The sequence below is a fragment of the Macaca nemestrina genome, chromosome 7, assembly GCF_043159975.1.
Source record: "Macaca nemestrina isolate mMacNem1 chromosome 7, mMacNem.hap1, whole genome shotgun sequence".
Taxonomy (NCBI): domain Eukaryota; kingdom Metazoa; phylum Chordata; class Mammalia; order Primates; family Cercopithecidae; genus Macaca; species Macaca nemestrina.
In genome coordinates, this window is record NC_092131.1 from 14,688,788 (window position 1) to 14,710,807 (window position 22,020).

The window sequence follows — 22,020 nt, forward strand, 5'->3', positions numbered from 1 at the left end:
GCACTCTCCTTCTTTTCTGAGGTATAAATTTCCATTCCTTGTCCAGGCGCAGTGACTTATGCCTGTAATCCCAGAACTTTGGGAGGCCGAGGTGGGCAGATCACGTGAGGTCAGGAGTTCGAGACCAGCCTGGCCAACATGGTGAAACCCTGTCTCTACTAAAAATACAAATATTAACCGGGCATGTTGGCGCACACTTGTAGTCCCAGCTACTTGGGAGGCTGAGGCAGGAGAATCGCCTGAACCTGGGAAGCAGAGGTCGCAGTGAGCCATGATGGCGCCATTGCACTCCAGCCTGGGTGACAACAGCGAGACTCCATCAAAAAGAAAGAGAGAGAGAGAGGAAGGAAGGAAGGAAGGAGGGAGGAAGGGAGGGAAGGAAGGAAGGAAGGAAGGAAGGAAGGAAGGAAGGAAGGAAGGAAGGAAGGAAGGAAGGAAGGAAGGAAAAAAATCAAGAATCCCTTCATTTCAAAACTGGTGGGACTCTGAATTGTACACTGTTTATGACCATCCCATGGGATGGCACCACTCTAGCAGGTAAACAGAAATATACATCCTATCCCAAGTCAGCCACTGGGAGCAGCAGCGTCCAGGCGTGCTGGGACTCAGGCATGCTGGAGCTTCATTTAGTGGTCTTGGAGCATTCCAGCTGACAAGCGCATCATCGGTGTTGTAATCACTGCTACAGAACAGTTAGCTGAGATAAAGTGCTGCGAGGAGGTGCTCCGATCCCTGTGAGGGCACTTGTTGTAATTTATGTGTGAGCGTTTTGCAAAATACTAGCAGTGATACAGACAGCAAAGGCTCAACGAAAGCACAATACTGCAATGGCTGTAGAATCTGTGTTCTGAGGATCATGCCCCCCAACTTTAGAGCTATTCTTAGGAGAAATTATTCTTGAGTTTTTGAGTTGTAAATGATACAAGTCTTCAGAAACCTGCCATTCTCATGAAATGTAACTGACTCGATCAGATTCTGATGCCTAGGAGATGACCTCGGCTGGGAAAGAAGTATTGCCCTCCCAGCCTTACCCACCTTCTCTGTTTTTTGTTTGTTTGTTTGTTTGTTTGTTTGAGATGGAGTCTTGCTCTGTTGCCCAGGCTGGAGTAGCATGGCAAGATCTTGGCTCACTGCAACCTTTGCCTCCCAGGTTTAAGCGATTCTCCTGCTTCAGCCTCCTGAGTAGCTGCGACCACCAGTATGCACCACCATGCTCCACTACATTTTGTATTTTTGGTAGAGGCAGGGTTTCGCCATGTTGGCCAGGGTGATCTCGAACTCCTGACCTCGGGTGATTGGCCCATCTCGGCCTCCCAAAGTGCTGGGATTGCAGGCATCAGCCACCACGCCTGGCCTCACCTTCTCCCATCTAACCCTTGGAGGCCTATCTCATTCCATCGTCTTCTCCACCTACCACTCATCTTTTGTCAGGGTTTTTTTTTTTTTTTCTTCAACAGCTGAGGAAACTGAAGCTCTGGTAGGTTAAGTTGCCCAAGACCACACAGCTGGCCATCAGTAGAACTGGGATCTGAACCTAGGTCATCTTGACACCAAAGCACATCCTGTGTTTTCATTTCCACCATCAAAAAGTTGGCAGGACGGCCAAGCATGGTGGTTCATGCCTGTAATTCCAGCACTTTGGGAGGCCGGGGTGGGAGGATCACTCGAAGCCAGGACTTGGAGACCAGTCTGGGCAACATAGTGAGACCCTATCTCTCCAAAAAAAAAAAAAAAAAAAAAAGAGCTGGGAGTGGTGGTGCGTGCCTGTAGTCCCAGCTACTTGGGAGGCTGAGACGGGAGGATCACTTGGGTCCAGGAGGTTGAGGTTGCAGTGAACTGTGATCATACCACTACACTCCAGCCTGTGTAACAGAACAAGACCCTCTCTAAATCTAAAAAAAAAAAAAAAAAAGAAACCAAAAAACCCAACAGGAATAAACAGGTGTCTGCCTGTGATGAGGGTAGAGGGAAGGTATTTCTCAATAAGATATCATTATTCTTTCACAAATTATTCAAACATTATGAGGCACCCCTGAATGGGATGATTTTGAAGTTTGTGTAGGTGGAAAGGGTCACACCTTCTCTCCAGACATAATGTCACTGTCATGTGGTTAACGTGGCAATGGTATGTATGTCAATCAGCAAACTCAATCAGTGATTCACTTGCAAGATTTTATTTTAGTGCATCAGCAGACTTTTCATTTCATGGAGTCAAGGAGAGGTTGATGCAGGCAGGGCAGGAAATTGCAACACAGGGGCCAGCCACGGTGGCTCACGCCTGTAATCCCAGCACTTTGAAAGGCCGAGGCAGGCAGATCACTTGAGGACAGGAGTTCGAGACCAGCCTGGCCAACATGGCGAAACCCCATCTCTACTAAAAATACGAAAATTAGCCATGCATGATGGTGCATGCCTGTAATCCCAGCTATTTGGGAGGCTGACACACAAGAATCACTTGAACCCAGGAGGCAGAGGTTGTAGTGAGCCAAGATTGCGCCACTGCACCCCAGCCTGGGTGACAGCGTGAGACTCTGTCTCAGGAAAAAAAAAACGAAAACGAAAATTGCAACACAGGCTGCAAGGGCAAACCGTCAAACGCTTCCTGATTCTCTGGGAAACTGCGAGGTTATTTATCTATCTACTCACCAAACACAAATGACGAAATAAAAGCATGAGACCCTGGATAATTTTCCCATTGCCGGATTACAGGCCAGCACTGCCTTACAAAACAGCGTCATTCTGAAATGAAGTGGCTGTGTTATCGATTAAATTGAAAGCAGAAATCAATTGATTTTCATAAGTATAATTCTAGGGGACTTACATAACACATTTTTCTTTTCGAAATCCTTTTACATCTGTGATCTTAATTTATCTCTGCACAACCTCCCTGCTTTGGACAAACTTTCATTATAGCACTTATCGCCCTGCAGTTAATGTTTAGAGTACGTGTCTGTCTCTCCCATTGGTTTATAACCTTCTTCAGGGCAGAGACCCTGCCATATTTATGCATCTATAAAGCCCTAGCACTTGGTAAGGTATGAGTTAGGACTTGTTTTGTCAGGAAACTGACAGAAACCCACTGGATGCAGTTTAAGCAACAAGCGAGCTTTGTTTCAAGCAGCTCCAGGGCAGGGGTGCAGCCGCGTCTAGGATGACCGGGCACCAGGCGTTCTCACATTTCCTCATCTCCCTGCCTGCCTCATTAACACCTCTGCAGAAGTGTCTTTCATCGCTTCCTGGTCCACTGAAAACCTGGCTGCCAACATCTCCTGAGTTAACGTGCAACTTGCCCAGCCCTGCATTGACAGCCTCAATCACCCTCTGGGCCCTGACCTCCCCAGTCTTCTCAGGCCTAGGCTCTGATTGTCCCGCCTCGGTGAGGTGTTCACCTCTAGTCCAATCAACGGCCAGAGGGCTGTTCCTATGGTAACCATGTGCCCGGGCAGGAAGGAAGAAGGCACAGCTCCCAGAAAAAAAGGGAGAAGGGGCAGGGCAGCTCAAACAATAGGTGGCTACGTCCGTGTGTGTATACTTGGTGCTCTATAAATGCTCACTGTGATCTGCCTTGCTCTGAATGCTGCTGCAGTGTCGGCCTTCTTTTAGTTCCGCAAACACACCCTGCTCATTCTGGCCTCAAGGGTCCCCACGTGTGGTTTTCGCTTCCCGATGACTCTTCCCTGTCTGCACCCCTTGGCGTGGCTGACGCCTACTCTTCCTTTGGGTCAGCATCTGGACTCACGACCTCCTTAGAAGGCCTTTCCTGACCCACGCCCAGAATACCCTGTGCTCACTTTCTTTCTCTCTCTCTCCCTTTCCTTCCTTCTTTGCTTTTTTTTTTTTTCTCCCAGTCTCACTTTGGCTCACTGTGATCTGCCTTGCTGGAGTGCACTGGCACGATCTCGGCTCACTGCAACCTCTGTCTCCCGGGTTCAAGCAATTCTCCTGCCTCAGTCTCCCAAGTAGCTGGGACTACAGGCAGGCGCCACCACGCCCGGCTATTTTTTTTAATGTTTTTTAGAGACGGAGTTTCACCTTGTTGGTGCACTACCACGCTGGTTAATTTTTGTATTTTTAATGGAGACAGGGTTTCACCTCGTTGGCCAAGGCAGGTCTGGTCTCAAACTTCTGACCTGAAATGATCTGCCACCCTTGGCCTCCCAAAGTGCTGGGATTACAGGCATGAGCCAGTGCCTCTGGCTACCCTGTGCTCTTTCTTCAAAACCCTCACCACGTTGCAGTTACTTGTTTAATTCCCGCCTGTCAGTTCCAGGGCTGCCAGCAGTCCCTGCAAAGGAATTAGCCGGCAGCCTGCGGGGGTGAGGGCGGTGGGGAGTTAATGCCCCATGAAGCAAACCTTTGACTGATGGGAGATGGGGAAAGTGGATACATTCTGGCCCTTTTCATCCTCAATGGACTTTCAAGAGGAGAAGCCTCATAGCCACTGTGGTTCCTTCTCTCCTCTCTCCCATGGTCTCTCCTCGGTGCTTTCTGCGATGGCCCTCCCTTACAGAGTAGGAGCAAACAGGCCTTTACCTCAAGCTCTGCTTTCTGGGAACTCAAGCCAAGTTACCACCTCTGGCTGGCTGAGTAGAAACGTCCGTGTATGAAGCACGGTGCTGAAGCAATGCGTGAGGAGGCTCCTCTGCCCACCTCTAGGCTTTGCTTTCCTCCACGTTACGCAGCCTCTCCCTCCACGGAGGCAGTTTGCCATCAGCAGCTCTGGCTTGTTCCTAAGTGCAAAGAATGTTCCTTTCCCATAGTTTCAGCCTAAGTCCTGGGCTCTGCCTCACAGACTGTGATTGGTCCATAGAGGGACGTGTGTTCTCCTTTGACCCAATCGCTGTGGGGGTGGGCACCAACCTTAGTCTCCAGGTATGCATTTTTCAAGTGTCAGGAGCAGGGGTACCAGGAATAGGGAGCAGATGAGGCCCAGGAATTGTAAACAGGGTGTGGTATGGGAGAAACGATTCCTGGGGTCATCTTGGAGGCTGCCTCCCACAGCTCCCCGTTGAGTCCTCTGGGGATCAGCCCTATCTACATACTTTCTGCAAACCTTTTTCCATGTTGTATTATGGATGCTTTGCCTTATTTCCAGATTGCAAACTCTTTGAGGGCAGCGACTAAATCTTACTCAACTTTTCCTTCGTTTTTAGCCTCAAGAAATTCTTTTTCTTTTTTCTTTTTCTTTTCTTTTCTTTTTTTTTTTTTTTTGAGACAGAGTCTCGCTCTGTTGCCCTGGCTGGAGTGCAGAGGCGCGATCTCGGCTCACCGCAACCTCCGCCTCCCGGGTTCAAGCGATTCTCTTGCCTCAGCCTCCTGAGTAGCTGGGATTACAGGCATGTGCCACCACGCCCGGCTAATTTTTTAATTTTTAGTAGAGACAGGATTTCTCCATGTTGGTCAGTCTGGTCTCGAACTCCCAACCTCAGGTGATCTGCCCGCCTTGGCCTCCCAAAGTGCTGGAATTACAGGTGTGAGTCACTGTGCCAGCGCCAGAATTTCTAATATAGAATATATATTCAATAAATGTCAAAATAGACTGGGTGCAGTGGCTCATATCTGTAATCCCAGCACTTTGGGAGGCTGAGGTGGGAGGATCACTTGAGTTGAGGAGTTTGAGACCAGCCTGGGCAACAAAGTGAGACCTTATCTCCACAGAAGATTAAAAAATTAGCGGAGCATAGTCATGTGTGCCTGTGGTCCCAGCTACACAGGAGGCTGAGGCAGGAGGATCGCTTGAGCCCAGGAGGTTGAGGTTGAGGCTGCCCTGAGCTATGCTCGTGCCACTGCACTCCAGCCTGAGTGACAAAGTGAGACCCCGTCTCAAAAAAAAAAAGTTAAAAAAAAAATGTCAAATTAAGGCTGAATGTATTCTTGAATTAATATAAATGAATGAATTAGTGACTACCTGGACAGATAGTTCAAAAGGCTAGAGGAGATACTGTGAAATATGATATGATTAATTTTCCCCATTTGCTGCGGGCCAGATCCCTAATGAGTAGGTTACTCAGATCTTGCTTCTTTTTTCTCTGATTACTTCCCACTTCCCCGCCCCCACACCCTGTGGTTACAGAACCCAAAGTCTTGGTGGCCATATTGGAATAACATCCAGCCCTCTAGTCACAGCTGGTTGGACACTTACCCCAGGATGCACCAATGGGCTCCTTCTTAGGGAATTTGAAGTTGGGACTAAAAGAGGCCAAGCTTTGGTCTGGCTTCTTTTCTCTCAGGAGGGACATGAAAACCTGGATAGTGTTAGCAACAGCAATTCTTCGTTCTATGGACTGGGGAACTGAGAAAGTCAATCTGCCAGAACAGGAGACAGAATGACCACAGAGGAATGCGCATGAAGAGAGAGAGAAGGATGGCCTAGGGCTACTGAAACACACCAGTTCCTGCTTCCAGTCCAATCCTGAGATCCCAGCGGCATCTCCAGTCTTGGTTCCTGTGAGACCAAGATTCTTCGCTTTTGTGTTTTGTTTTTTTTTTCGTTCAAGATAGGGTCTCACTCTGTCACCCAGGCTAGAGTACAGTGGCATGATCATACCTCACGACAACCTCCACCTCCTGGGCTCAAGTGATCCTCCCACCTCAGCCTCCTGAGTAGCTGGGACTATGGGCACGTTCCACCGCACCTGACCAATTTTTAAAAATTTTTTTGTAGGGACAGAGATTTCACTATGTTGCCCAGGCTGGTCTTGAATTCCTGGGCTCAGGCAATCCTTCTGCCTCGACCTCCCAAAGTTTTGGGATTACAGGTGTAAGCCACCCCACTTGGCTGAGACCAAGATTCTTACAGTCAATGGGACTGAAGTGGTGATGTGCTAGAGCCACTCACCATGCCCATGCGAGCCAGTTGTGCATACTTCCTCCACGCGAGCCAGTTGTGCATACTTCTTCCATGCGAACCAGTTGGGCATACTTCCTCCATGCGAGCCAACTGGGCATACTTCCTCCATGCGAGCCAACTGGGCATACTTCCTCCATGTGAGCCAGTTGGGCATACTTCCTCCATGCGAGCCAGTTGGGCATACCTCCTCCATGCGAGCCAGTTGGGCATACCTCCTCCATGTGAGCCAGTTGGGCATACTTCCTCCATGTGAGCCAGTTGGGCATACCTCCTCCATGCGAGCCAGTTGTGCATACTTCTTCCATGCGAACCAGTTGGGCATACTTCCTCCATGCGAGCCAACTGGGCATACTTCCTCCATGCGAGCCAGTTGGGCATACTTCCTCCATGCGAGCCAACTGGGCATACTTCCTCCATGTGAGCCAGTTGGGCATACTTCCTCCATGCGAGCCAGTTGGGCATACCTCCTCCATGTGAGCCAGTTGGGCATACTTCTTCCATGCGAGCCAGTTGGGCATACTTCCTCCATGCGAGCCAGTTGGGCATACCTCCTCCATGCGAGCCAGCTGGGCATACTTCTTCCATGTGAACCAGTTGGGCATACTTCCTCCATGTGAGCCAACTGGGCATACTTCTTCAGCGACATCACATTGGTAGCTTGAAATTGGCTATGGGGAGGACTGGGCACCGTGGCTCATGCCTGTAATCCCAGCACTTTGGGAGGCGGGCAGATCACCTAAGATCAGGAGTTAGAGACCAGCCTGGTCAACATGGCGAAACCCTGTCTCTACTAAAAATACAAAAATTAGCCAGGCATGGTGGCGAGCGCCTGTAATCCCAGTTACTCGGGAGGCTGAGGCAGGAGAATTGCTTGAACTCAGAAGGCAGAGGTTGCAGTGAGCAGAGATTGCACCACTGCACTTCATCCTGGGCGACAGAGACTCTGTCTCAGTAGGGAAAAAAAAGAAAAAGAAAAAGAAAGAAATTTGCCATGGGGGCAGTATTTATGCTACAGAAATTGGTAATTACTGCCAATCAGGTATCCCTCCCTAAGAGCTGCTTATTAAACATTTATAGGCATGCCACTGGATTTAAGGCCATTCTGGGGAATTTCTGTAACTTACAGCTTAGAGTCTGATTAAAACATGTGCCAGGAAAATTCCTCTTCATGCTTCAAGACCCAATAGATCGCCTGTGAGAAGCCTCCCCTGATGTTTGTAGGAAGCTCGTTCTCAGCTATTCATTGTGTCCCTTAGACATGGTGAGACAGACCAGAACTCTGAGGGTTAGATGACACAGGCCATGTGGAAAACTGAGACCTAGGCAATAACTGTCTATTGCCCTAAGAGGGGCGTCCGTGCTCCTCTGAGTGGTGGCCCTTGTCCTCCTTGTACCTCCAGACTCTTTCATGCCACCCTGTCCCCATGCCCTGGCCGCTTAGTCTTCTCAACCTGTGGCCCAGACTCTCTGCTCGATGAGCTGTCAATCATTTGGAGAATCTGATAAAGATCATGGACTTTCTCCTGCAAGAAACACACAGACACAAAAACACATGCATGTTGTTTCAAGATACTCATGGACCAAATATCTTCTTTACTCAGAAGTCTTTCCTGCATCCTGTGTGCCCCTCTACCCGAAGCATGCTCCTGTCTCAGGATTTAGCATTTTCAAATTTATGTTGATTTTTCAAGTATTTTACTACACGGGAGCTTCTCAAGGGAAGCACCTATTATTGTGTTATTTGAGTAGAAGGATGACTGAGGTATGACTGAGGTGTGTCCCAACACCTAATTTCTAGTCATGAGCTCACGGTGGCCAGGCACAGTGGTTCACGCCTGTAATCCTAGCACTTTCGGAGGCTGAGGCAGGCGAATGACTTGAGGTCAGGAGTTGAAGACCAGCCTGGCCAACATGGTGAAACCCCCATCTCTACTAAAAATACAAAAATTAGTCCAGCATGGTGGCGGGCGCCTGTAATCCCAGCTACTCAGGAGGCTGAGGCAGGAGAATCGCTTGAACCTGGGAGGTAGAGGTTGCAGTGAGCTGAGATCGCACCACTGCACTCCAGCCTGGGCAACAGAGTGAGATTCCATCTCAAAAAAAAAAAAAGAGATCACAGTGTAGCTACAGCCACAACCCAGCTGTCTAAGCACAAAGGTGTGCCATTAGCATTAGTAAGGGACAAAGATTCCAACCAAAGAGAGGCCTGGCACATGCAGAAGCGGGGAAGCAGGAGTCACCATGGCCAGTATATTCCCAGCACCCGTGGGATGAGGGGGCTCAGGGTGTGGGGAAGTGCCTTGGGCAAAGGAGGAGGAGCACCTCAAATGTGGTACCAGGGGAAGGAAGAACCTGTACTTTGGGGTCTCAGAGATCTGGTTTCCCATTCTTGCTCCGTCCCTTATGGCTTATGACTGTGAGCAAGTCACTTTGTCTCTCTGGGACTTAGTTTTCTCACCTGTCAAAACATACTTTATTGCCAGGCGTGGTGGCACATGCCTGTAGTACCAGCTACTGGGGAGGCTGAGGTGGGAGGATCTCTTGAGCCCTGGAGTTTGAGGCTGCAGATGAATTTGAGGACCATGTTTGCTCAGTCCCCTGTGCGAACGCATCCTCTGCCCACACAGGTCTCTTCCTCCTGCCTGACCTCCCAGATAAGCTGGCCAAGTTCTCAGACATGACCAAGGGAAAGGGGAAGAGACCAGAGTCACAAGTTAAGATAGTATCAATCTGGCCAAGTGCCACGGGTCACGCCTGTAATCCCAGCATTGTGGAAGGCCTAGGCGGAAGGATCGCTTGAGCCCAGGAATTTGAGACCAGCCTGGGCAAAGAAATGAGACCCTATCTCTACAAAAAATAAAAAAATTAGCTGGGCCTGATAGCATGTACCTGTGGTCCCAGGTACTCAGGAGGCTGAGGTGGGAGGATCACTTGAGACTGGGAGGTCAAGGCTGCAATGAGCCATAATCGTGCCATTGCACTCCAGTCTGGGTCACAGAGTGAGATGCTGTCTCAAAAAATTTTTAAATAAAATAGTCTCAACTCCTCTGCTTCCCTTGCCCATCAAATAGCATCCTTCTTACAATATGGCTTCCCATTTAGCCTGCTTATAGGTGCAACATGAACTCACCTCCTGGAGAAAACACTGGGCCTCGGGGAAGATGGAACATTGAATTTGTGACCTGCTTGTAGAAAGAAGGTAATGGAAGGGGCTGAACTGCCGGACACCTTTGAAGAAGGCTGACGGTACGAAACCTGAAGCTTCTCCAACACCCCCAGGGTGGGGGTCTAACTGCTTCTAGGGTGCCTGATGCTAAGGTAGCTGCTCTTTAAGAGCATCCAACCAACTCCCTTCTTTTTGTTTTGTTTTGTTTGAGACAGAGTCTTGCTCTTGTCACCCAGGCTGGAGTGCAATGGCGTGATCTCAGCTCACTGCAATCTCCACCTCCCGGGTTCAAGTGATTCCTCTCCCTCAGCCTCCAGAGTAGCTGGAACTATAGGTGCCCCCACCACACCCAGCTAATTTTTGTATTTTTAGTAGAGACGGGGTTTCACCATGTTGGTCAGGCTGGTCTGGAACTCTTGACCTCAGGTGATCCACCTGCTTTGGCCTCCCAAAGTGTTCAGATTACAGGTGTGAGCCACTGTTCCTGGCAACCTCCTTCTTTTAACTCCATCCTCAAATACCACTGCAATGACGAAAGCAACATCTACCACCTTGTGTTAGCATGACTTGATGTGCCAGGCATTGTGTGGGAGGCTTCGTGTATATGATCTCTCTTTTTTTTTGAGACAGAGTTTCACTCTGTCACCCAGGCTGGAGTGCAGTGGTGTGGTCATGGTTCATTACAGCCTCGGCCACCCAGGCTCAAGTGAGTCCCACACCTCAGCCTCCCAAGTGGCTGGGACCACAGGTGTGTGCCACCACACCTGGTTAATTTTTGTATTTTTTTGTAGAGCTAGAGTTTCACCATGTTACTCAGGCTAGTCTTGAATTCCTGGGCTCAAGTAGTCCTCCCCCTTTAGCCCCTCTAGTAGTTGAGACCACAGGTGTGCACCACCATGCCTGGCTAATTTAACATAGAGACAAGGTCTCACTATGTTGCTCAGGCTGGAGTGCAATGGTGCAATCCCACAGCCTTGAACTCCTGGGTTCAAGGGACTCTCCTGCCTCAGCCTCCCGAGTAGCTGGGACTACAGGCACGTACCACCATGCCCAGCTAATTTTAACATTTTTAGAAGAGAGAGGGTTTTGCCATGTTGCCCAGGCTGGTCTCGAACTCCTGGGCTTAACCAGTCCTCCCATCTCTGCCTCCCAAATTGCTGCGATTCCAGGTGTAAGCCACCGTGCCCGGCCTGTTACCTCTTCTGAGTCCTCATAGCACTAGTAGTAGGAGGCACTATTATTGTCCCTGTTTTCTAGATGAGGATACTGAGTCTAGAGAAGTGGAGGAACCCGCCTGAGGTCACATGGCAAATATTAATTCAGAAACTCTCCAAGTCCAGCGCCACCGCCCTGTTCCCCACTGCAGTGTTCCTTTGACCTCCACCTGCCTGTCTGAGGCTGCCCATGCTCTGGCCAGTTCTGGTTTTGTCCAGGAAATAAAGCCCCAGGTTCACAAATGATGTCAGTGCCAAGCTTTTTCAAAAGGTATTGTTATGTAATATTTAACACACACGAGAGAAAATATGTCACATATATATGTAATTCAAAAAACATAACAATAAAACAATTCCCCTGCCCTCAAACCTACCTCCCGACTTAAAAATATACTAATAAGTTTTCAAAAAACCTTTCATCTTTTGTATGTTTAGGGATCTGTTGTGTTTTCAAAATGTGAAACCTTTCTCAATATAACCCTCTAACTGGAAACCTGAATATCCCCTGTGGGTTAGCCAGCTGTCTCCCTCTACCGTCTTTTCTGGAGGGGCAGGCACTTGACTACAGTATTTTTTTTTTAATTTTTTTAACTTTAAAATTTAATTTTTTAAAAAGAGATGAGGGTCTAACTAAATTTAATTTTTTTTTAAAGAGCTGGGGGTCTTAATGTAATTATTTTTTAAAGAGATGGGGTCTTATTAAATTTAATTTTTTTTTTTTTTTTTTTTTTTTGAGACGGAGTCTCACTGTGTCTCCCAGGCTGGAGTGCAGTGGCGTGATCTCGGCTCACTGCAAGCTCCGCCTCCCGGCTTCACGCCATTCTCCCGCCTCAGCCTCCCAAGTAGCTGAGACTACAGGCGCCCGCCACCACGCCCGGCTAGTTTTTTGTATTTTTAGTAGAGACGGGGTTTCACCATGTTAGCCAGGATAGTCTCGATCTCCTGACCTCGTGATCCACCCGCCTCGGCCTCCCAAAGTGCTGGGATTACAGGCTTGAGCCACCGCGCCCGGCCTTAATTATTTTTTTAAAGAGATGAGAGTCTTACTAAATTTACTTTTTTTTTAAAGAGATGGAGTCTTATTAAATTTAATTATTATTTTTAAAGAGATGGGGGTCTTACTAAATTTAATTATATTTTTAAAGAGATGGGGGTCTCACTAAATTCATTTTTTTAAAGAGATGGGGGCCTTACTAAATTTAATTTTTTTTTAAAGGGATAGGGGTCTTACTGTGTTGTCCAAGTGAGTCTCAAGATCCTGGGCTCAGGCCATCCTCCTGCCTCAGTCTTTCAAGTAGCTGGGACTATAGGCATGTGCTACCATGCATTTTTTTTTTTTTAATCAAACTTCTGTCAGCAAATTCTGTGGGTCTGGCCTTCAAAATATATCACAAATCCAACCGTCTCTTCTGCCCTAATCTAAGTCACAATATGGCCGGACTCCTGCAGTAGTCTCCCAGGCACTCTCCACCAGGCAGCTATGGTGAGGTTTTTCTTTTTTAAAAAAAAAAAAAAAGAAAAGAAAAGAAGAGGAAATCGTGCCAGGCACAGTGGCTCGCACCTGTAATCCCAGGACTTTGGGAGGCCGAGGTGGGTGGATCACCAGGTCAGGAGTTCAAGACCAGCCTGGCCAACATAGTGAAACCCCGTCCCTAATAAAATTTTAAAATTAGCCCGGTATGGTGATGCACGCCTATAGTCCCAGCTACTCAGGAGGCTGAAGCAGGAAAATCGCTTGAACCTGGGAGGTGGAGGTTGTGGTGAGCTGAGAGCACGCCACTGCACTCCAGCCTGAGCAACAGAGCGAGATTCTGTCACAAAAAAGAAAAAAAAGAAAAAAAAAAAAGGGAATGGGCTGGGCGCAGTGGCTCACACCTGTAATCCCAGCACTTTGGGAGGCCAAGGTGGGAGGATCTCTTGAGCACGGGAATTTGAGACCTACTTGGGCAACACAGCGAGACTTCATCTTTGCCAAAAAAATAAAATAAAATTAGCCGGGCATGGTGACAACTGCCTGTGGTTCCAGCTACTCAGGAGGCTGAGGTGGGAGAATTGCTTGAACCAGGAGATCGAGGCTGCAGTGAGCTGTGATTGCACCACGACACTCCAGCCAGGGCAACAGAGCGAGACTCTGTTTCAAAAAAAAGGAAATCAGATGATGTTTCTCCCTGCTTGGTCCTGACCCTGGGACATATCTGTCCTGCTAGTTCAATCCTGAATCCTCAGCACTGACCAAGGAGATGGGAAGAGAGTTCATTGTCTTGCTGCAGTTGACAAGGCCTTATGGTGCATCCCTCTTTCCCTGCAGGACAATGAGCTGACACTCACTGTTCCTTCCTTTTTTCCAGAAGCCTTTCCCAGACATGCTCATGGCTCATGCCTTCCTCCAGTTGCCTCTGCTCATTGGCACATCTGCCCTGACCTCTGACCTGCTCGACACCTTTCCACTCCCCTGGTTCTCAGCCCACCACCATTGAGATCAAATACACCCTTTTTATGACACGTTGTCATGTGCCCTCCCCTTTACAAGCATGAAATAAATTCACAGGCAATAAAACCTACCCAAGCATACACTTTAAAAAAGCAATAGGATGTAGTGTAATTTATGTAAGAAAGAAAAGGAAATTAACTTTTAAAATTTTATTTATTTATTTATTTGAGACAGAGTCTCTCTCTGTTGTGCAGGCTGTAGTGCAGTGGCATGATCTCAGCTCACTGCAACTTCCGACTCCCTGGTTCAAGCGATTCTCCTGTCTCAGACTCCCAAATAGCTGGGACTACAAGCATGCACCACCACACTCAGCTAATTTTTGTATTTTTAGTAGAGACAGAGTTTCACCATACTGGTCAGGCTGGTCTCGAACTCCTGACCTCAGGTGATCCACCTGCCTCGGCCTCCCAAAGTGCTGGGATTACAGACAGGCATGAGCCACTGAGCCCAGTCAGGAAATTAACTTTTTTTTTTTTTTTTTTTTTAAGTTGGAATCTCACTCTGTAGTCCAGGCTGGAGTGCAGTGGCACGATCTCAGCTCACTGCAACCTCTGCCTCCCAGGTTCAAGCAATTCTCTTGCCTCAGCCTCCTGAGTAGCTGGAATTACAGGCATGCGCCACCACAGCTGGCTAATTTTTACATTTTTAGTAGAGACGAGGTTTCGCCATGTTGGCCAGGCTGTTCTTGAACTCCTGATCTCAGGCAATCTGCCCGCCTTGGCTTCCCAAAGTGCTGGGATTACAGACGTGAGCCACTGCGCCTGGCAGAAATTAACTTTTAATAATTGAATACATACTTCAGTAAATGAATGCTCTGGTGACTATCTGCAAATATACGTAGACTGAGGTTGTGAGATGTTGACTTGAAATTGGCAGAGACATGATTTCCTCAAACAGTAAACAACTCTCGGTGGAGTTCCAAACAAAATGAAGTACAACCTTCCCTCCATGTACAAGGTTCTTGAATTCCTGGAAATTCACTGAGTGATAAATCTGTGTACAAAATACTTCGTGCTTGATTATAAAACCAAGTGAGGTTCTAGGCTCGAATACTTATAAACAGAATTTTCACATGCATGGATGTCTGCTGCGACATTCTAAAGTCACGTGAGGAGATCAGTTTTCATCCCCTCACCTCTCCAACTATCTTGTGCATCGCAGCATGTCTGGCGTGCCTGACTCCAGCCAGCTGAGCGCCTGCTGTGCCCCCACTCAATGGGACAACTAGAAAAAAACCTATAGAAATTTCAAAAATGTACGCTAGGCGGCGCTGCCACCCTGAGTAAGAACCACATCTAGGCCCTCGTTTTATTCTTTCTCCTCACCCACCCCTGACCACGTGAGATTGTAGTATGCATTTTTTTGTTTGTGAATGGCTTGTTTCCAGGACTAGAGTGTGGGCTGCAGGAGGGCAAGGCTTTGTTTCTTTCTTTTTAAAAATGATGTGTGTGTGTGCGTGTGTGTGTATATAGGTGTGTGTGTATATATATGCATATATATGTGTATACATATATACACATATATATAGGGTTGTGTTTTTTTTTTTTTTTTTTTTTTTTGTGAGACAGTCTCGCTTGTCACCCAGGCTGGAGTGCAGTGGCGCCATCTCGGCTCACTGCAACCTGTGCCTCCCAGGTTCAAGCGATTCTTCTGCCTCAGCCTCCCGAGTAGCTGGGATTACAGGCATACACCACCATTCCTGGCTAATTTTTTTTGTATTTTTAGTGGACACGGGGTTTCACCATATTGGCCAGGTTGGTCTCAAACTCCTGACCTCGTGATCCACCCGCCTCAGCCTCCCAAAGTGCTGGGATTACAGGCGTGAGACACGGCGCCCAGCCTGTATTTTTGTATTTCAAAACCAGATATATTTTTAAAAGATCATGCTTACAATAAGTAAATTACATAGTAAAGAAACATCAAAATAAAGTAGATGAATAAAAGGCACACTCGAAAAATCCGAGAGCGGAAAGGACAGTTCCTTTTGTTTTGTTTCTAATGTTGGAAGAAAGAAAAAGAGAAAATTAAAATTATTTTTTTCAAGAGAAGGTTTCTGTCAGTTGAAGCAATTAGCGTTGGCTTCTTTTCTCCTGTGTCTAAAGCAGGATTTTCCTGCACTGGCTTCTGAGGAGGTTCATCCTTCCGCCATGTACAGGCGATACATCAAGCCAACGGCCACTGCTGACATGGCAAGGCTCACGCAGTTGGTCCACCAACTGGAACTAGAATCAACAGCAGTGATGAGAGTTTCCGAAGCTTGTTTAACTTTGGTCTGTCATCTGGATGGGGCTCCTCAATGATATATGTTTTGGACAATTCCCTGGCATCTCAAAGATGCCCGACATCCTCAAAGTTCTCAGTAGCGTCACCTCCAGCTTGTTCCCTTAAGACTTCTTCCCCACCAGGACGCTCTTCCAGAAATTTGGTCAAATCGTACACTTGTGGTGCAGAATCTGCCAGGTGCTCTTGCTGTCGTTGTGCTTCTGAATCTCTAGGGTGTAGTACTTCACGGCCTCCTCCAAGTGCTCGGCCATCTCGGTTGGCCGCGAGCCAGGCCCAGTACACATGGTAGCGTCGGGTGGAGCAGAGCTTGCAACTCCGCCAGCTCCACCCGGGACATTCCCCATGCCGGGCACCGCAAGGGAGGCTGGGCGGCTGGCTCAGGGGCGGGGAGCCGTAAAAGTGCATATACATACACATATATTTTAGAAACAGGTTCTTACTATGTTCCCAGGTTGGTCTTGAACTCCCGGGCTCCAGTGACCCTCCTGCCTCGGACTCCCGAAGTCCTGGGATTACAGGCGTGAGCCACTGCGCCTGACCAAGGTTTTGTTTCTTCCACTCGTGATACCCCCAATGCCTACAACAGCACCTGGCAATGACAGCTCGCCAAGGGGGAGTGGATAAATGAGTGGTATCCAAGCCCTCCCTAGTTTCCATCCCTAGAACTCTATGTTAAAGAGTGTTCGGATCCTTCCTTCCTTCCTTCCTTCCTTCCTTCCTTCCTTCCTTCCTTCCTTCCTTCCTTCCTATCTCCCTCCCTCCCTCCCTCCCTTCCTCCCTCCCTCCCTCCCTCCCTCCCTCCCTTCCTTCCTTCTTTCCTTCCTTCCTTCTTTCCCTCCTTCCTTCCACAGAGTCTTGCTCTGTCGCCCAGGCTGGAGTGCAATGGTGTGATCTCGGCTCACTGCAACCTCCGCCTCCTGGGTTCCAGTGATTCTCCTGCCTCAGCCTCCTGAGTAGCTGAAATTACTCAAAGTGACCTACCTTCAGTCGCTTTTAAATCCAACTCCCGATTTTGGACAACATAGAGATTTTTGAATCCCTTTCTTTGCTCACATCGTGTTTTTTTGTTTTTTTGTTTTTTAAGATGGAGTCTCACTCTGTTGTCCCACCATGATCTCGGTTCACTGCAACCTCCACCTCCCAGGTTCAAGCAATTCTCCTTCCTCAGCCTCTCAAGTAGCTGGGATTACAGGTGTGCACCACCATGCCTGGCTAACTTTTGTATTTTTAGTAGAGACAGGGTGTTCACCATGTTGGTGAGGCTAGTCTCGAACTCCTGACCTCAAGTGATCTGCCCCGCCTCAACCTCCCAAAGTGCTGAGAGTACAGGTGTGAGGCACCGTGCCTGGGCTCACATTGTATTTTAATTCGATTTTACACTGACAATGGTTCCTGCCAGCCAGGCGCTGCGCCAGTGCTGCATAAGTGTCCTCTCACTCGATCCTCCAGGAGCTCCCTTTGGTTAGGCACTGTCATTAACCTCACTTGACAACAAGGAAACTGAGGCTCAGTAGAGAGGCTGGGCAGTTTTCTCAATGTCACACCCACTGAGCTCAAGGCCTGGGTTTTGAATACCAGGCCCTTGCTGTCCACGCACAGAGCCACCAGGCTATATACCCCTCTGGACACACTTCAGGCAGATCAGTGTGTTACAGTCGAGAGAGGTCTAGTCTAGGAGCCAGAAGACCTGGGTTCAAGGTATTAAGTCTGCCACTGGCTGACTGTGTGACTTTGGGCGGCCCCTTAACCTCGGCTTCCTAGTTTCCTCATCGACCAAGTGAGGAAGGAAGAACCAGCCAAGGCCAGGTGTGGTGGCTCACGCCTGTAATTCCAGCACTTTGGGAGGCCAAGGCGGGCGGATCACCTGAGGTCAGGAGTTTGAACCAGCCTGGCCAACATGGTGAAACCCCATCTCTACTAAAAATAAAAAAATTAACGGTGCACGGTGGTGCATGCCTGTAATCCCAGCTACTCGGGAGGCTGAGGTGGGAGGATCTCTTGAACCCAGGAGGCGGAGGTTGTAGTGAGCTGAGATCATGCCACTACACTCTAGCCTGGGTGACAGAGCAAGACTCCATCTCAAAAAAAAAAAAAAAAAAAAAGAAAAGAAAAGAAAGGAAAAAAAGGAAGAAACAGCCAAAAAGACAAACTGGACCCAAGGCCGCATGGACTGCCGTCTACCTCCTCAGGGCGGAATTCAGCTCTGCTCTGAGCCGGCCAGGGGGCCAGGAGTACCCAGGATGGCCTGGAGAAGGCCCTGAGGACAACATCCGCATTGGGGGAGGGGCTTCCACTGGAGGGACAGGGGGCTGTTCCGGCCTGGAGAGAGAGGACCAGTGGGTGAGTGGGTGAGAAGGACCTTCTGAGGGAGGAGAGTTCGCCGGTTTTCCAGGTGTCCTGACATGACCCGGCACTCCTAAACAACAGCCAGAGACAGGGATGAAGGTCAGTGTTCACACTCCTCAGGGTGGCCTCCGTCTTAGGTTAGAAGATGAAAAGATCTGATGCCACCCTGAGGGAATCGAAAGCTAGGCACAAAGGGAGGAAGAACTTTCTGTAAGCCAGGGGTATGGATACAGAATGAGGGGCCATGGTGGAGGAGAATGCTGGGTGAGCAGAGGCACGTCAGGAAAGTTGTCCAGAAGCTTCAAGCCAGGTTTTCCAACATGAAGATGCTATTTGCATATAACCTATGCCCCCTCAACATACATACACACACACAAAAGACCGAGATGCCTTCCCCTCCTCTTCCCACTAGACCTTAAAAATCCTTCAGGGGCTTTCCTAGGCACAACATGGAGGAAGCTGCTGAGATCTATTCCACCAACCCTGCTGGGACCAGGCCTGCCTGGATATTTCTGGCTCTCTCAAAAGAAAACAAACCTTTACCCGCTAATGTAAGCAGGCAAAATCTTTACCCAACAAAACAAACAAACCAGCTTCTGGAGGCCATGCCCGGCTTTCCTAATATGGCATCGGGTTGGTACCCTTGGCACCCAATCAACATGGATAGTCCCGCTCCCAGGAGAAGAGAAGAAGAAACAGACTACAGGTGCAGATAAAAGTCTCATCACACTGAGGTGCCTTCAAAGTTGGACAGTGCTCTTCAGGGGAGGGGTTGCCAGATAAAATCCAGAAGGCCCAGTTAAACTGTAATCTCCCATAAAAAGTGAATATTTTTTAAAAATAGGCTAGGCATGGTGGTGCACACCTGTAATCCCAGTACTTTGGGAGGCTGAGGTGGGAGGAACGTTGGAGCCCCAGAGTTTGAGACCAGCCTGGGCAACATGGCGAGACCTCGTCTCTACAAAAAATTCAAAAAGTGAGCCGAGCATGGTGGCGCCTGCCTGCGGTCTCAGCCACTCAGGAGGCTGAGGTGGGAGAATCATTTGAGCCTGGATGGCTGGGGCGGCAGTGATGACCACACTACTGCACTCCAGCCTGAGTGACATTGCTAAAAAAATAAATAAATAAAAATAATAATTTTAAAAAGTATATCCCACAGCCCATTTGGGACATACTGTAAAAATTATTCATTGTTGGCTGGGCATGGTGGATCATACCTCTAATCCCAGCACTGTGGGAGACTGAGGCAGAGGGATCTCTTGAGGTCAGGAGTTCCAGACGAGTCTGAGCAGCAAAATAAGACCCTGTCTCTACAAAAAATACAAAAATTAGTCGGATGAGGCTGAAGTGAGCTATGATGGCATCACTGCACTCCAGTCTGGGTGACAGAGGGAGACCCCATCTTTAAAAAATAATAATAATGGCCGGGCGCGGTGGCTCAAGCCTGTAATCCCAGCACTTTGGGAGGCCGAGACGGGTGGATCACGAGGTCAGGAGATCGAGACCATCCTGGCTAACACGGTGAAACCCCGTCTCTACTAAAAAAAAATGCAAAAAACTAGCCGGGCGAGGTGGTGGGGCGCCTGTAGTCCCAGCTACTCGGGAGGCTGAGGCCGGAGAATGGCATGAACCCAGGAGGCGGAGCTTGCAGTGAGCTGAGATCCGGCCACTGCACTCCAGCCTGGGCGACAGAGCGAGACTCCGTCTCAAAAAAAACAAAAAACAAAAAACAAACAAACAAACAAAAATAATAATAATTCATTGTTTATCAAAGATTCAAATTTAACCAGGCCTCTTGTATTTTTATTTGCAACCTTCTGGGTTGCATATAAATATGATAAACAGGCCAGACGTGGTGGCCTAATCTGTAATCCCATCACTTTGGGAGGCTGAGGTGGGAGGATCACTTGAGGTCAGGAGTTTGAGACCAGCCTGGCCAACATGGAGAAACCCCATCTCTACTGAAAATACCAAATTGCCTGGGCGTGGTGGCGCACACCTGTAATCCCAGTCACTTGGAAGGCTGAGGCAGAAGAATTGGTTGAACCTGGAAGGCGGAGGTTGAAGTGAGCTGAGATCACGCCACTGCACTCCAGCTGGGGCTACTGAGTGAGACCCTGTCTCAAAAATAAATACATAGATAAATATGGTAAACAACCCAGGCCAGGCTGACGGGAGTCTTTAAAGGGAGTACCTGTCATAGGGGGACTTCATGCTTATAATTCTGGGCTTTCGTTACATATGAAAATGCAGTCCCTTTTGCACTAAAGACAATCAAAGCTGAAATAGCTGCTGCTGAATGGGTATCACTGTTTTAAAAGCTACAGAAGAAATTAAAGTCAGTTTCAGCCTTTAGGAGATACCCTTGACTTCTCGTTACTGAAGGAGTTTGACCCGTTACTCACCTATGATTAACAGTTTCCAAGTACATACTCACAAGCAAGCTTTAGGGATAAAGTCATTCATAACTCAAGTGCTTAATATCAGAGAACTAGTAAAGTGAGTTGATGGCTTAAATAACCACTAGGCAGAATATGAGACAGTCATTAAAACTAATGATTATGAAGGCTGGTATAACAGAGGATACTTAAGGTATGATGAGGAGAGGGAAAAGTATAGATATAACATTAAAAACATGTTGCCTATTTACAGAAAAGACACAGGAAAGAAGTAAATGCTAACTGTGATTATGCTGGGTAATTTTTTCTTTCACAGTCTCTTTTTTTCCCAAAAGTCCTTTAATGAGTGTATATTAATGTCATCATTGAAAAAAAACTGAAAAGTCTTTAAGAATCATTCCTTTCTGCCAGGCATGGTGGCTCACACCTGTAATCCCAGCACTTTGGGAGGCTGAGGTGGGCAGATCACAAGGTCAGGAGATTGAGACCATTGGACTAACATGGTGAAACCCCGTCTCTACTAAAAATACAAAAAATTAGCCAGGCATGGTGGCGGGCGCCTGTAGTCCCAGCTGCTCAGGAGGCTGAGGCAGGAGAATGACGTGAACCCGGGAGGCGGAGCTTGAAGTGAGCCGAGATCTCACCACTGCACTCCAGCCTGAGTGACAGAGCGAGAGTCCATCTCAAAAAAAAAAAAAAAAAAAAAAAGAAAGAAAGAAAAAAGAAAAATCATTCCTTTCTTTCCAGACAGTCAGGTGGAATCCAGATATACCCCAGGTTGTCACACAAAGGCCTACCCTGCTATTTTCTCACCTTCCCTCCTCACTTTCCAATGAATTAAAAATAATATTTAACAAGTGCCTCTTAGCTGCCAATGCCTGCAACCAATAGCAGTCGGGATATGGGACTGAGAAACACACAAATCCTGTCTTCAAGGATCTTATGGCTACAGCACTTTTCTCTCTTTCTTTCTTTCTTTCTTTTTTTTTTTGAGACAGGGTTGCACTCTGTCACCTGGGCTAGAGCACAGTGGCACAATCTTGGCTCACTGCAACCTTTGCCTCCCGGGCTCAAGCCATCCTCCCACCTCAGCCTCCTGAGTAGCCTGACCACAGGCTACCACACCTGGCTAATTTTTGTATTTTTCATAGATATGGGTTTCACTATGTTGCCCAGGCTGGTCTCCAACTCCCAGAGTCAAGTGATCCACCAGCTTCAGCCTCCCAAAGTGCTGGGATTACAGGAGTGAACCACCATGCCTGGTCTATTTT

At 48.1% G+C, this 22,020-nt stretch overlaps 1 pseudogene; it reads right to left on the reverse strand.

The window, feature by feature from the left end:
- Positions 1 to 15,855: 15,855 nt before the first annotated feature.
- Positions 15,856 to 16,255, reverse strand: LOC105467665 (cytochrome b5 pseudogene; annotated as a pseudogene).
- Between the last annotated feature and the right edge of the window lie 5,765 nt (positions 16,256 to 22,020).